Source organism: Eschrichtius robustus, chromosome 4, assembly GCF_028021215.1.
Source record: "Eschrichtius robustus isolate mEscRob2 chromosome 4, mEscRob2.pri, whole genome shotgun sequence".
NCBI lineage: Eukaryota > Metazoa > Chordata > Mammalia > Artiodactyla > Eschrichtiidae > Eschrichtius > Eschrichtius robustus.
In genome coordinates this window covers 95,181,715-95,196,852 of record NC_090827.1, presented here as the reverse complement: position 1 = coordinate 95,196,852, position 15,138 = coordinate 95,181,715, and the positions used below count along the sequence as shown (strand labels likewise).

Genomic DNA, 15,138 nt, shown 5'->3' with positions numbered 1-15,138 from the left:
GTTGCTTTCTTCCAAAGAATACAGTACGGAAAGGGAGGAAAAAAAAGAAAAAAGAGTAATTTTACATTGGAAAAACCTGACAAATGCTAGCTCAAGCCAGGGGGATCAAGGTTAACAACAACAAGTCATGTTAATTGTGTGTACCTTTTATATATGATGAGAATGACCTCTGTGATCTTCCCCTTAAAAAACACATTATCCCAGTATAATCTTAATTAAAACATGATTACACATAAATCCCAACTGAAGGACATTCTAAAAAATACCTAACCAGTAATCCTCAAAAATGTCAAAGTAACCAAGAACAAGGAAAATCTGAGAAAATGTCACAGTCATGAGGAATGGTTAAAGAGAAATAATGGCTAAATGTAATGAAATATCTCTAATGATACTGTGGGACAGAAAAGATACATTAGGGAAAAACTGAGGAAATCTGAACAAAGTATGAACTTTTTATCAATAAATATCAATATTGATTCATTGTGACAAATGTTAATCTCTTTTTTAAAAAAATTCCCTTCTCTTTCCTTCCATCCCCCCTTCCTCCTTTCACCTCCCTTTTCCCCCTCCCTTCCTTCTTTCCTTCCTTTTTCTTTCTCTTCTCCCTCTCTTCCCTTTCTCTCTTCCTTTCCACTCATTTAAATTCTTGGAAAAAGCTTGATGTAGCTGAGACTATTTCTTGTTTAACTACCTGGAAGGAAGTGAATTTAAAACTATCTGCACAGTATTATAGAATTGAAAACTAGTGGGAAAACTTTTAGTTTGCAAGTAGGGTAAAACCTCAGAAATTTCATAGGTCTTGATGCACGTTAGCCCATCATAATTTTCCAGAGAACCCAACTTTTTCCTAAGTCTCCATCCAGCCAAACTCCCAGCTGAATGCAGCTGCATGAGTAACCTCAGCCATAGCCCAGGGAACAAAGAATTCTCCAGCTGAGTGCAGTTACCCACATGAGCCAGAGAAATAATAAATTGTTATTTTCAGTTACTGAGTTTTAGAGTGGTTTATTATAGAGCAATAGAAACCAAAACAGTAACAAAACTTAGAAAGAACTTCTAAGTCAATACAAATATTAATGGCAATATATAAATAAGAGACATGAGCAAATTATTCATATAAGAGGATCTCTACCAGAGGATAAACATGGAAATATGCCTAAGTTTATGACTAATTAGAGGTTAAAAATGAAGTTTACAATATTTAATACATTTCAGATTCTAAGTGTTTGTGAGTATGAAGCAACACAATAGAAAAATGTCCAGTGTTTGTAATAGAAAAATTTAAAACAATCTGAACTCCTTAAACAAGAAAATATATGAAAGAAAGTGACAAACATTCAGAGAAGTGAAATCAAATCAACTAGAGCTACATGTATCAACCTCATGAAATTGTAGAAACATAATTAAGGTGAAAATAGCAAGTATTAAAAAGATATTTATATAGTATAGTACCATTTAACTATAATTTTTGAATAATGCAAAGAAATACATATGTTTAGTGAGCATGCGTAGGGCGTAATATGGTGAAAACATACACAAAAATGATAATCCTTGGTGAAGAGGAAAAAGTAGATTGAAGAAGTCCTCCAAGACCAGCTGCAACATTTGTAAATATCTTTTTCCTGAGAAATTATGACGCAAATATGACAATGTTTAATTTCATAGAGTTATTCTTAAAAAAATACCAACAGAATATTCATGTTTTCAAGGTAAGCAATAAAGAATGTTATTTCTGAACCATACCATGTTTTCTCCCCTCCCAAAAAACTACTGATTTGCATGGACAAGTATTTTTTGGTATCTTCCTGGGAGTTTTGTGCTTAGCCTGAAATGCCCTTATAATTGGATAGAGTATGTGTAAAGTTTAACATCTCTCTGGACCGATTTGGGATGCCAGCTTACTTATGGAAAGTTCCGAATTCAAATGCATCAATTTTCTTTACCTTCTCTTGAACATGAATTAATTGGAGTATTTGGTTGCATGTATGTTTTCTCCCTAGACTTTCTTCTTCATTAAAATGATTTCAAAATAATTGGAAGCTTTTTGTTTTATTTCCATCTTTCCAATCCAGGCATTTGGTGGCAAGAGTGACAGAAGTAGCCTCAGAAAGATCTTCTGCTTCATATTCTGAGACCACATCACAACTCCACAATGTCCCTCATGAAATACTTATTCTCTCATTCTTTCTTTGACTTTCTCAAGGGTTCCCATGATCTAAACATCAACCTATTAATTAAGACTGACTTAGATGAATAGAATAAAATCTCCTCAATAGCATACCGCTATCATGTAAAGCTACAAACCATATTTCTCACAGTTCAAGCAAAAATTGTTTCATAACTGCCTAAGTCACTTTTACAACAATCTCAAATTCTGAAGAAAAAATGTATACTGAATATTCACATCTTAATATTTGCTTCAGCCAAGCTAAGCCTCATTTTTTCATCTATTGCTCCACTCTCAAAAATTGCTACCCATCTCTGTGAATGTAATTTCTTTCTGTATTCAGCTAGTTCGTTAGTCTCCACACATCCCGTAATATTATTCCTAACAACTTGGGCAATTTCTGTCACTAGCCCTATATTCTCAAATCCTGCCAGACTAGTCCATTAAGTAAACAGGAAAACAGCACTACTTCTTTTGTCATGAATAAGGAAAATTGGATATTTGCTGTGTCCTCGCTAAGCACTTTTGTGGTCCTGGTAATGTCACTAAGCCTTCTGAGGTTTCAGTTTCCTCATTTGTAAAATAAACAAATTAAATTCAGTGGTACTTAAAATTCTTTCCAGTTCCACACTTCTGCAACTTGGCTTCAAATATCACTTCAAAATAAAATTTATAAATTAGATTTATTGCCATTGTTTGCTTCTTTCAAAACAAGAAATTCACAGGAAAGGATAAGTACAGTTTATTTATCTGTATTTATTTATTTATCTGAGGTCTATTTTCTAAACAACATTCCTTGTAAAAATCTGCAGGGTTTTATCCTTTCTGAAGCAAGATTATTTTGGCATTTCTAGGTTTATTTCCTGAGGAGGAAAATAAAACCCTTATTGAAAGTTATCTTAAAACTATAATCTCTCCTAGGACATATCACTTCCCATTCATCATTTTTTTCCCAGCAAAATTGATTCATTGATTTATGGTCCTGATTCAGACTCTTTATTTTTGTTTTTGCATGTTTTTGAGTCTGATAATTATGACTCTTCTCATCAGTGGTTCTGAACATCAGGTTCGAAGTTTATGCATTTGTGCATGCTTTTTGAATTCTAGTTTTACTTCTGCATTGTGCAAAGAAGTAAGTTGGTTTGACAAGGCTCAATTGCTTTGTAAAACAAAGTAATTAATTAACAAGTAAGAGATACTGCCACACTAGAGAATTCTAGATAATTTACTTTTAAGTATGTTTTAAAGGAAACTGTAAAACTCAAAAAGAAATTGTCACAGACTGGAGTAGAGTATAGGGACGCGATGATGAAATGCAATTTTGTGGTGTGCTGGATTGAATCCTAGAATAGAAACCACCTTAGTGACAAAACTACTGAAGCCTAGAAGAAATCTAGATTCTAGCTAATGGTAATACACTGATGTTAGTTGCTTAGTTAGGACAAGTTTACCATAGTTATATAAGATGATAACGTTTGGGGAAATAGTGCAGGAATATGGGGACTACTTTTGCCATTTTAACAATTTTTGTGAATCGAAAAAGATTTCAAGATAAAAGTTTATTTTTAAATTATTGTACCCAGAATTGATCTTTTTCATGGCATTTTGGAATGGTTTTCTATGCTAGGAAATCTGTGCAATGACTAGACTCTCTTGGCTTTAAATACTCAACGAATTTACTATCAGTAGTAAAATTTCCCAAAATATTATAATGTGATAAAAGGGAGAATATTTCCACAGACAAGCGTCAACCACACAATTCATTTTATTCCAATCTGAATAAGGAAGAGTTCTAAGAAAAAACAAATTCATCCTCTATTTTAAATATATTCAACAATTGCTTTAGACAAAACTAGTCCCTTTAAATCATAAAAAGCAAACCCATATTCTAATATAACTAATTTTTATTTACTTAAAAAAATCAAATATATTAGTATAGAAATAAAATTCAACTGTGAAAAACTGTTTCTACTATTTTCTTAAGTTTTGCAAAGTAGTGATGAACTAAATGGACAAACTTGTCAAAATTGATCAAACTACATTAGGTTTTTAATATTATCTAAGAGGTGGACAAACCTGTCAAAGTTAACTAATCTATATTATTAAAAAAAAATCCAAGTAGAGAGTCTACCATATTGAATACATGGTATTAATATTTTAATGATATAGAATGCTGTAACTACACAATTTTTTAAAAAATATATGTTTTACTCAGGATTTTGGGGTGGCATTTTTGGTAGTTTAAAGCACCAACCAGTGTAGTGATGAATATCTGTCCTGTTAAATACTCAACCAAATTATGCTATCAATTCCTAACTTAATGGTGTAAAGAAAATAATCCAAATATCACTGAGAAATCAATTGTTATCTTTGCAATGTCAAATACTTACAGTTGGATAAAAGTACAGATGTTTTAAACATGTCTCAACTTATGGCATTTGCTAGATTCTACTTCTATAAAGAAATATATAAAATGCCACTTTGGGTGTGTGTGTATGTGTGTGTGTGTGAAATACCAAAATAATCATGTATCAAAAATATTCTCAGTAATAAATTTTTTCTAATAAAAATTGTACAAGTCTAACTTTGTAACCATTGAGGAGGCAATACCTTTGACTGGGTACCAAAGAGCGGAAAAAAAAAACAGTGGTAAGTTCATATATATATATATATATGGTACTACATATAAAATGTACTCTCCCCATCATCCTTCACTGCGTCATAAGTCTACTGAAAAAAAAAAAACCTTTAACAATAAGTATATCTTGAAATTATTGAAATATTTTTATTGTGAATAGCATTCGTAGCACATAGAAGTTCACTGGGTAGTTCTTAGTGAAGTTCTTAAAGTTGTCAAATTTAAAGTGGAGATTTTCTTTTACAAAATATGTGTTGGAAATTTGCTGATTTTAATAAGTACTATTACTAGATATTGCTTAGCTGATAGTTACAAAATAATTACTATCTATTCCTTTGAAATGAAGATAAGGTTTTAAATAAGGCCTCTTTTTGAAAGAAACAAATGTCACGGAGACAATATTTTTGAAAACAAGTAGTATTTGGAAATGTTTCTATAATTATATAATTTTCTTCCAGAAATGGTATCATCTGTAAAAACTTTTTTTGTCCATGTAAAACACTTAAAAAGAGATTTCTAACCTGTTTAAAAATCTTTCAAATTAAGAGTGTAATTGGGTTTTGAATGCACTTGATAAAAATATTAAAATGCAACAGAATCTAATTCTAGTTGACACTTGAACAATGCAGAAGTTGGGGCACCAACCTTCTGTGCAGCAGAAAATCAGCATATAACTTCACAGCCCGCCTTCCGTATCTATGATTCTGTACCCACAGATTCTACCAACCTCAGATCATGGAGTATCACAGCACATACAAAGTGAAAAAAAATCTGTGTATAGGTGGATTGGTGCAGTTCAAATCCATGTTGTTCAAGGTAAAATGTAGTGTGAAAAAATAATGGATGGACTTAGGGAAGTTAGAAGGTACTAGCTAAATTTTAATTAAAATTTTCAAACAATTGAAATGTAGAATAAAGAAATTTGTGAAAACAAATGTAAAAATAGATATAAATTGAACTACATTGAAATTAAAAAGCATGCCTCAAAGGGCACAGTGAACCTACAAAATGGGAGAACATATTTGCAAACCATATATCTGGTAAGTGGTTAATATCCAGAATTTATAAAGAACTCCTACAGCTCAACAACAACAAAAAACTGATTAAAAGAATGAGCAAAAGGATTGAATAAACATTTTTCCAAAGGAGATATGCAAATGAGGACAAGCACATGCAAAGATGCTAACATCTCTAATCATTAAGGAAATAAAAATAAAAAGCAAAGTGAGATGCCACCTTACAACAATTAGAATGACTATTTATCATTAAAAAAAAAAACAAGTGTTAACAAGAATAGGGAGAACTAGGTATCTTTGAGCACTGTTGGTCGGAATGTACAATTGTCTAGCTGCCATGGAAAACAGTATGGCAGTTACTCAAAAAATTAAAAATAGAATTACCATATGATCCAGCAGTTCTGCTTTTGGATATATACCCAAAAGGATTGAAAGCAGGGTCTCAAAAAGATATTTGTACACCCATGGTCGTAGTAGCAGTATTCACAATAGCCAAAAGATTGGAAACAAACCAACTGTCCGTCAATGGATGGATGGGTAAACAAAGCGCAGTATATACATGAAATGGAATATTATTCAGCCTTAAAAGGATGAGAACTGTGACACATGCTGTAGCATGGATAAATCTTGAGGACATATGCTAAGTGAAATAAACTGGTTGCAAAAAGAAAAATACTTACATGAGGTACCTAGATCAGTCAAATCACAGAGACACAAAATAAAATGGTGGTTGCCAAGGGCTTGGGGAAAGGGAAATTGGACGTTGCTTAATGGGTATATAGTTTCAGTTTTGCAAGATGAAAAAATTTCTGTAGATTTGTTGCACAGCAATATGAATGTACTTCACACATTTAAAACTGGTCAAGGTGGTCAATTTTATGTTATGTTCACAAAACTAAAAAAGACTTTTATAATATTTACAATTTAAATATTAAAAATATGTGTTTATATAATCAAAAAGAATTAGTTTGTAATTCTTCCATCAGAAATATGTAATGTTGTGAGGTGTCTTTTTCAGCTATGATAACCAGTATCATCAAATACAGAAGAAAACAAAATTTGTTTAGAATTCTGAATTGCCTTTTGCATGTTTTTTTTAATTGAAGTATAGTTGATTTACAGTATTCTATTAATTTCAGGTATACAACATAGTGAGTGATACAATATTTTTACAGTTCATACTCCATTTAAAGTTATTATAAAATATTGGCTATATTCCCTGTGCTGTAAAATATTTCCTCGTAATGATTGTATGTTCATTGAAAATTTTTAAAAATAATGAAGCAACCACATTCATCATTAATACATTATTAATGGTACATTTTAGTGAAAATATTCAGTGTTATTGATAAATACAATAAAATAATTGTAAAATAATTTAACTGTATCTCACCTTTTAAATTCATACTTTTGTAGTGTACATAATAAATTAGCACATTTATATGTTAATATACATGAATATGTATAATACATAGATCACATTATAAATAAATATGCATCTACTGAAGTTCTACTCTTAAAATATTATTATGGAGGCGAATATCAAAATTCTATTATCTAGATTCCATTATCTAGAACACATAAAATAATTCCAAACTGGAGTTTGCCACACAGGCACTCATATCTTACATATAAAAATTCAAAAAGTGATTGTTTTGAGATACCTAGAATGGATGTGAGGTTTGGCTGTACATTTAGAACTTCTTGGTGAGTGAGCTATTTTAGCTGACACTCAACTGTCATAACATGAAGCTATGACTCATTTCTGTTAAATTTCTTTCACTTTTACTCTTCAAGTATGTAAAAATTACACAGGTCAGGTTAATAGTTTCATATTAAAATTATAACTAATGATCTCAGTTGGCCCCAAATCTTACCCAATAATTAGACTAAATGTTTTTAACCCTTCATTCTTCCATTCTCTGAGAAGATTCTTTTATACCTTCCCTCACTTTTAAAACCCCTGATGTTTCCTCTCATTATGGTGCTCAGGAAATCTTTCTCTTTCCCTGAGAAAATACAACCAATCAAGAGAGAATTTATACAAGCCCCCATCATCACCAAATGTACCAGCGTAGCTGTACCTGGACTTAATTTTTCTACCTTTCCTTCCAATACTATGAAAAAAAAAGTATGTTCTTCTAGAAACGCCAACTCCTCTCTTGCACTAGATCCCTAATATTGTCCCTAGAATACTATTCTAGCACTTCTCATTTCTCTTTGATATATGATTATTTTCCCCTTGTCTGTTGGATCAATCCCATCAACAAACACACACATATCCTACAAACAAACAAAAATTCCCTCACTGTATTCACATTCCTCTCCATCTAACATCACTCTATAACACGAATGTTTATACATGCTATCTCCTACCCTGCTCATTTATTGTTTTTTGAACCCACTGCAATTAGACTTTCTCCCCTAGAACTCTAGTAAAATTGCTCTGGTCAAAATCATCAACAACCTCCCCATTGCTAAATGAGCAGTTTTCAGTTCTCATCTTCACATAGCCAAGAGTATTGGATCACTTCTTTCTTGAAACATTTTCTTCATTGGGCTTCAAGGAAAACATATTCTCCTAAGTTTTTCTCCTTATTACTTTTGCTAACTCTTCTGTTTTTTTTTTTTTTTTTCCTGACCCCAATTTTCACTCAGTCCTTTGATGATTTCATCTAATCTTATTATGTTACATTCTATTTATACAATGATAATTCCCAAATTTGCATCTCCAGCCCAGATGTGCTAGTAAAATTCAGATTTCTATATTCAATTGCTTCCTCAGCATCTTCACTTGCATACCTCATAGGCAGCTCAAACTTTCATTTCCAGAATCAAATACTAATTCTCTGAAGTCTTATTTTTCTCGATAAGTATCTTCACCATCTTTGGAGGCACTCTTCTCTTTTTTGTTTCTCTCACCACATCCAATCTGCTAGAAAAGCCTTTTGGTTCTACCATGAAAATATATGAGTCTGTCTACTTCTTGTTTTCAAGTGTAAGGATTAACACCTCTAATGATCAACTTATATTCTAAGGTAGCTTTTATTTGTTGCCTGGTAGTTTGCAGTTGGCTCAGAACTGATTTACCACTATTGCCTTTTATCTGTCCTCTATAGTCAATTCACCACACAACAGCCAGCAGGTTCTTTTTAAATGTTATACCATGCTAGTCACTTATTTGGAATCACCTGGTATGTTGCTATATCATACAGATTAAAAAACCAAAGTCCCTAGTATGTGCTTCCAGACCTTACCTCCTCTCCCCGCCCCCATGTATCTGACATCATCTCCCACAAATCCCTTACTTTCTTCTTGTCAGCCACAGTGGCATCTTTGCTGGGTTTTGTCTGGAATCTTCCCCCAAAGCTCCTTGGCTTATTTTCTCATCTCATTCAGATCTGTGCTCAAACGTCACTTTATAAATAGTGCCTTCCCTTACCACTGTTCCTAAACTAGTAACCTCATATGCATCTCTCCCTCTGTTTCCCTCTTTCTCCCCCCTATTCTTTTTCTCCTTAGCACTTATTGCTACTTGACTCTTGTCTCTATTTTATCTTTTTTCCTGTCTTTCCCTCAAAATTATGTTTTATCAGGGTAGATACTTTTATTTATCAGGGTAGATATTCAGGTTCACTGCTGTATTCTCAGTGTCCAGCACAGTTCTTTATGCACAGTAGTTATCCAATAAACATTTGTCAAATAAATTGAGAAAAGTATTGAAACTGATGATATGTGTTCTACTTCTTAATGTACTGAAATACATTACTCTTTTTTTTCTTTAGTAGTGTCTTGTCAAATAAGAAATTGTACATTATCGCTTGCCTTGTTTAGTATAAACAAGTTGGATCAATAGGGAGTGGTGAGGGCTTCTTTAATTTATAAAATTCTCTATAACTAAAAATTTTAAATTGCCAGCTAGGCTGATCATTGGAGAAGAAAATAACCAGACAGCTAGGCACTATTTTTTTTTGTTGTTATTAAGAATTATTTTCAAATGTAAAGATGAGCAACTTTTATAATTGTAGTAACAATATTCATAAATGTGAAATTACAGTGCTCAAAAATATATGTGTATTTTAATTTCAGGCTGCTTTTATTTCATACTGTACATAACATAAAAGCTGTTTCCAGTCAGATGATGTCAGAAGGCTATAGATGTTGAAAAAAGAACAGAAAATACAAAATCTCTTTTGCAGACCCTTTTGCTATTAGCTGAAGGTATTAGATATCCATAGCTATAGCTATGACTAAGGTACATGGCACATTAAAAAAAAAAAATCCTGGTTCTACCGTACTTACTGCTATGGTAGGTACTGGCACTACCATAGCACTAACTAAATTTTCACAACCCGAGATATCTGACTTCCATGTAACAGAAGTATAAATAGCAGATGGTTGTGAGGGAGCAAATTTTGGATAATTTGTAAGAGGAACTTTTTCTATGACTTTCTAATTAAAGTTTTTGTCTGGATTGAATTGCAAAGTCATACCATGTTTTTATGCAACTTGCTTTATTAGCATAATACACAGATGACATTTGCAAAGATTATATATACATGATAAGAATAAGTATTTCTAAAGCACACATAACTGAATAGTGAGACTTGGTAACCATGAAGTCACTGGAGTTCAAATTTCTTGAATGTTAGCGTCCTTATACTAACAAATAATCCCTTCGACTTGGAATGCAGGCAATGCAGTGTCAAATCCTGGCTCTGCCACTACCTAAATGACTTACTTTGGCCAAGTTACTTAATCTTCTGAGTTTTGGTTTTGTCATTTAAAAATGGGGACAATAATATCTACTTAAGAGAATTGTTCAGGTATTTAAATAAAAGTGTGTCTAAAGTTCTTAGCATACTGACAAGCATATACAAAGTATACAATAAAATTTATCTATTTGCAACATAAATTAGGCAACAAATGTATGGTTGAGGAAACAGATGCCTCCTATCTGGATATATTCTCTTCACTTTTTAATTACTTTTTTTGTTTATTCACCAAAACTGTATTAAAAGCATACGTGAATATGATTTAGGCACTTATTTAATAAAATTTTATTCTCTAAATTTTCTTACATCTCCATCAATCCCATGATCATTTTTTTGTCCATAGCTTTGATTTCCTAGTGCTCTATCCCTTGCCCAGAAATCCTGCCCTTCTGAATGCCCAACTACCCAGATCCTGGCTGTGTTGGAAGGTATATGTTGAGTCTCAATTTGCCCAATTGTCTTTCTCTCATGGTTGAGCTTCTCTTCTCTCCCTGCTCTTAGATATTTATTCTCAGTCCTAAAAAGGTCAGCACTTTGTTTTTTTCTTTTTCTTTTAAAATCATAGTGGGGAATGTACAAGATTTATGGTTGGAATATATGGATTCAATCTTATCACTTATTCATGTAAGGCAATCAAGATGAGGGTGGATTCTTTTATACAAAACAGTCATAATATTAGCTCTCTAAATGTGTTTACGAGTACTGGTCAGTTAAAAATCACCGGTAAAAACAAACTGTATTGTTGCTATAACTGTTTTAGTGTTGTTTCTTGTAAACTTGAGTAAAAATATTTTTAAAATATAGAAATAAGGATAATAATTCTTTTCTAATTTTCTTATGCAGTGAAAAGTATTATTGCTATTTTGTTGCATATTATCTTCCTATATATAATATGTATATGAATGCACATGTATACTTTTAAAATCAAAAATAATATATCTAATGAACTGCTTTTTAAATAGTTAATGTTTGACTACTTCTTCCCCAGACTCCGTGGTAGTCTGTTAGTGGGAGATCTTTGTGGCTGTCCCCTCGCCTCCTCCAGTGCCACAGAACCCTACAAGTCTCAGCCATGTGTGAGTACATCTCCATTCATGTTGGCCAGGCTGGTGTCCTTATCAGCAGTGCCTTCTGGGAGCAGGCCGATGTCCCCATCAGCAATGCCTTCTGAGAGTTCTACTGCCTGGAACACGGCATCCAGCCCAATGGCCAGATGCCAGGTGACAAGACTATTGGGGGAAATGGATGACTCCTTCAACACCTTCTTCAGCGAGACAGGCACTGGCAGGCATGTGCCCACGACAGTGTTTGTAGACCTGGAACCCACGGTCATTGATACAGTTTGCACTGGCACCTACTGCCAGCTCTTCCACCCTGAGCAGCTCGTCACAGGCAAGGAAGATGCTGCCGATAATCATGCCCGCAGTCACTACCCCATTGGCAAGGAGATCATTGACCTTGTCTTGGACTGAATTTGGAAATAGTATACAGGTCTTCAGGGTTTCTTGGTTTTCCACAGCTTTGGTGGGGGAACTGGTTCTAGGTTTACCTCCCTGCTGATGGAACGTCTCTCTGTTGATTATGGCAAGAAGTCCAAGCTGCAGTTCTCCATTTGCCCAGCATCCCCAGGTTTCCTCAGCTGTAATTGAGCCCTACAACTCCATCCTCACCACACACACCACCCTGGGGCACTCATTGTGCCTTCGTGGTAGACAATGAGGCCATCTATGACTTCTGTTGTAGAAACCTCAATATTGAGCACCCAACCTACACTAATCTGAATCACCTCATGAGCCAAATAGTGTCCTCCATCACTGCTTGCCTGAGATTGGATGGAGCCCTGAATATTGATCTGACAGAATTCCAGGCAAGCTTGGTGCCCTATCCCCGCATCCACTTCCCTCTAGCTACATATGCCCCTGTCATCTCTGCTGAGAAAGCCTACCATGAACAGCTTACTGTAGCAGAGATCACCAATGCTTGCTTTGAGCCAGCCAACCAGATGATGAAATGCGACCCTCACCATGGTAAATACATGGCTTACTGCCTGTTGTACCATGGCAATGTGGTTCCCAAAGATGTCAATGCTGCCATTGCCACCATCAAGACCAAGCGTACCATCCAGTTTGTGGGCTGGACAGGCTTCAAAGTTGGCATTGATTACCAGCCTCCCACTGTGGTACCTGGTGGAAACCTGGCCAAAGCACAGCTTGCTCTGTGCATGCTGAGCAACACCACAGCCATCGCTGTGGCCTGGGTTTGCCTGGACCACAAGTTTAACCTAATGTATGCCAAGCGTGCCTTTGTTCAGTGGTACGTGGGTGAGGGCATGGAGTAAGGAAAGTTTTTTGAAGCCTGTGAGGACATGGCTGCCGTTGAGAAGTTGTACAAGGAGGTTGGAGCAGAGGTGGGAGAGGATGAGGGTGAAGAGTATTAACCCATCTGCTACAGTTTTACACTCTTGTCTTAGGATTGTCTTATTTGTGTTCTGTGGAGCTGCCCTTTGCGGCCCTATCTTGTCAATGAAAATGATATTTCTATTTTCAATGTCAAAATAAATAAATAACTAGTTAATGTTCAATGTTAAGAGACCAGGTTGGAGACTAAGAACAAATTAATAGATATTCATTGCCTATCCACAAACAGTGCAGAGGTGCTACAGGCTCTGATGTACCATGCCCATATATTCATGAGAGCTCATTATTAATGACTCTTGAAACAGTGTCAAGGCAAATGAAGTTTTCAGATCAACTTCACGAAATTAGTTAGGGTGGGCATATGCAAGCAGCATTTCACAAATTATATGTGAAAAATCATATAGCTTTATAGCATAAATTTCTTTAGAAGACACAAATTTGACAATCATACAGTTGAAAATGAACCCATCGATTCAAAATTTAAAAGGACATATACTTTGTTCTTTGTTATCTCTAAGGTAAATAAAACTGTGTGGTATTTGTATCCTCCCTATGGAGAGGAAAGGCTGCATCTAATTGGGGATAAACCAATGCAGAACCATTCAGATGACTAACTCTTAAAAACATAAATAGCTCATCTTCAGGAACATATGCCTGGAACCTAGTGGGCACTCAAAAGATTGCCACCACATGATAATAGAGCATTAAATTTCTCTGATTATACTCAATCAGGATCTCTTTAGAATTCAAGATATTAAAGTAGTTCATTGTATTCTGGTGCAGGAATCTCCACTAGAGTCTTAATCCCTTACTAAAGGATATTTATTACAACATAAATTCAGGTTATTCTTATAGTAGAGGAAAGACAAGTTGGAATCTAGAGAAACTATAGCTAAGAGACCAATGGATACTGGTTATAGGAATTTAAGGGAAGAGGCATTTTTTCATGAGACAGTCTTGGCAATATGTCAATTTCCTATTATTCTAAGGAGGAAGAAAATAAATAAAAGATTTAGATCCTAAACACCCGTACAAAGATAGAAAAACTGTATTTGTAATGGGCATTTTTTTTACTATATATTTTTGAAATCAGTGTCTGGCTTATTCTAGCACTCAATTTAGTTTTGGATTAAAAAACCACAATTTTGTAGATTCAACCTAGAAAACAAAGTGCATGATCTCACTTGTTTTTGTGTCTGGCTTATTTTCACTCAGCCTAATGTCCTCTAGGTTCATTCATGTTGTTGCCAAAGGCAAAATCTCCTTGAAGATGTAGAAACAGAGAGTAAAACTGGGGAGGGGAAGGGGGGAAAATGGGGAGATGTTGGTCAAAGGGCATAAAGTTGCAGTGATACAGGATGAAGAAGTCTAGAAATCTAATGTACAGCATGATGACTATAGTTTTTTTTTTTTTTTAACATCTTTATTGGAGTACAATTATTTTACAGTGTTGTTAGTTTCTGCTGTCAGAAATTTGCTGACAGAGTAGATTTGCTGTGCTTTCATCACACACACAAAATGGTAACCTTGTGAGGATCTGACATGTTAATTAGCTTGACTAGTAATCATTTTACTCTATGTATATCAAATCATAAATATATCCAATCTTTATTAAAAATAAAAATACTTTGTATTTTTTGTTTTAAGTAAATTAGAGTATGAATAAATTAATGAGTAATCATTTCAACAGATGATCTTTAAATCTTAACAACAAAAAGAACAGCTCTCTGATTCTTGGATATTATCTTTAAATATATGAAATTATAAGGGAGGGAAAGAGAAATTAACCAATATTCCCAATATACATATAATTACTATGAAACTGTAGAGTAGGCACAATACCATTCTCACGATTGCTAATTTCTTCCACTACTAAACTTTTCCAGGACTAAAAACTGAATGATTATAGCCCTCACCAACTTTCACTTTATTTTCTTAAGTAAAACAATTTTACTTTAAACATGTTCTCAAAGATGAGAAAACTACATTATATTGGAAAGTGCACTGGGTGTGAAGTTATGGCATGGCTTTTGTTTTTGTTTGTTTTTTAATCTTGGTTCTACCACCTGATAGTTATAAAATTCTGGATAAATAACGTTATTGTCCTATACAGTAAAATGAAGGG

The 15,138-nt window shown here is 34.0% G+C and overlaps 1 pseudogene; it reads left to right on the top strand.

Moving 5' to 3' along the window:
- The first annotated feature begins 11,668 nt into the window (after positions 1-11,668).
- On the top strand, positions 11,669-13,033 carry LOC137763799 (tubulin alpha-1C chain pseudogene; annotated as a pseudogene).
- The last annotated feature ends 2,105 nt before the right edge of the window (positions 13,034-15,138 follow it).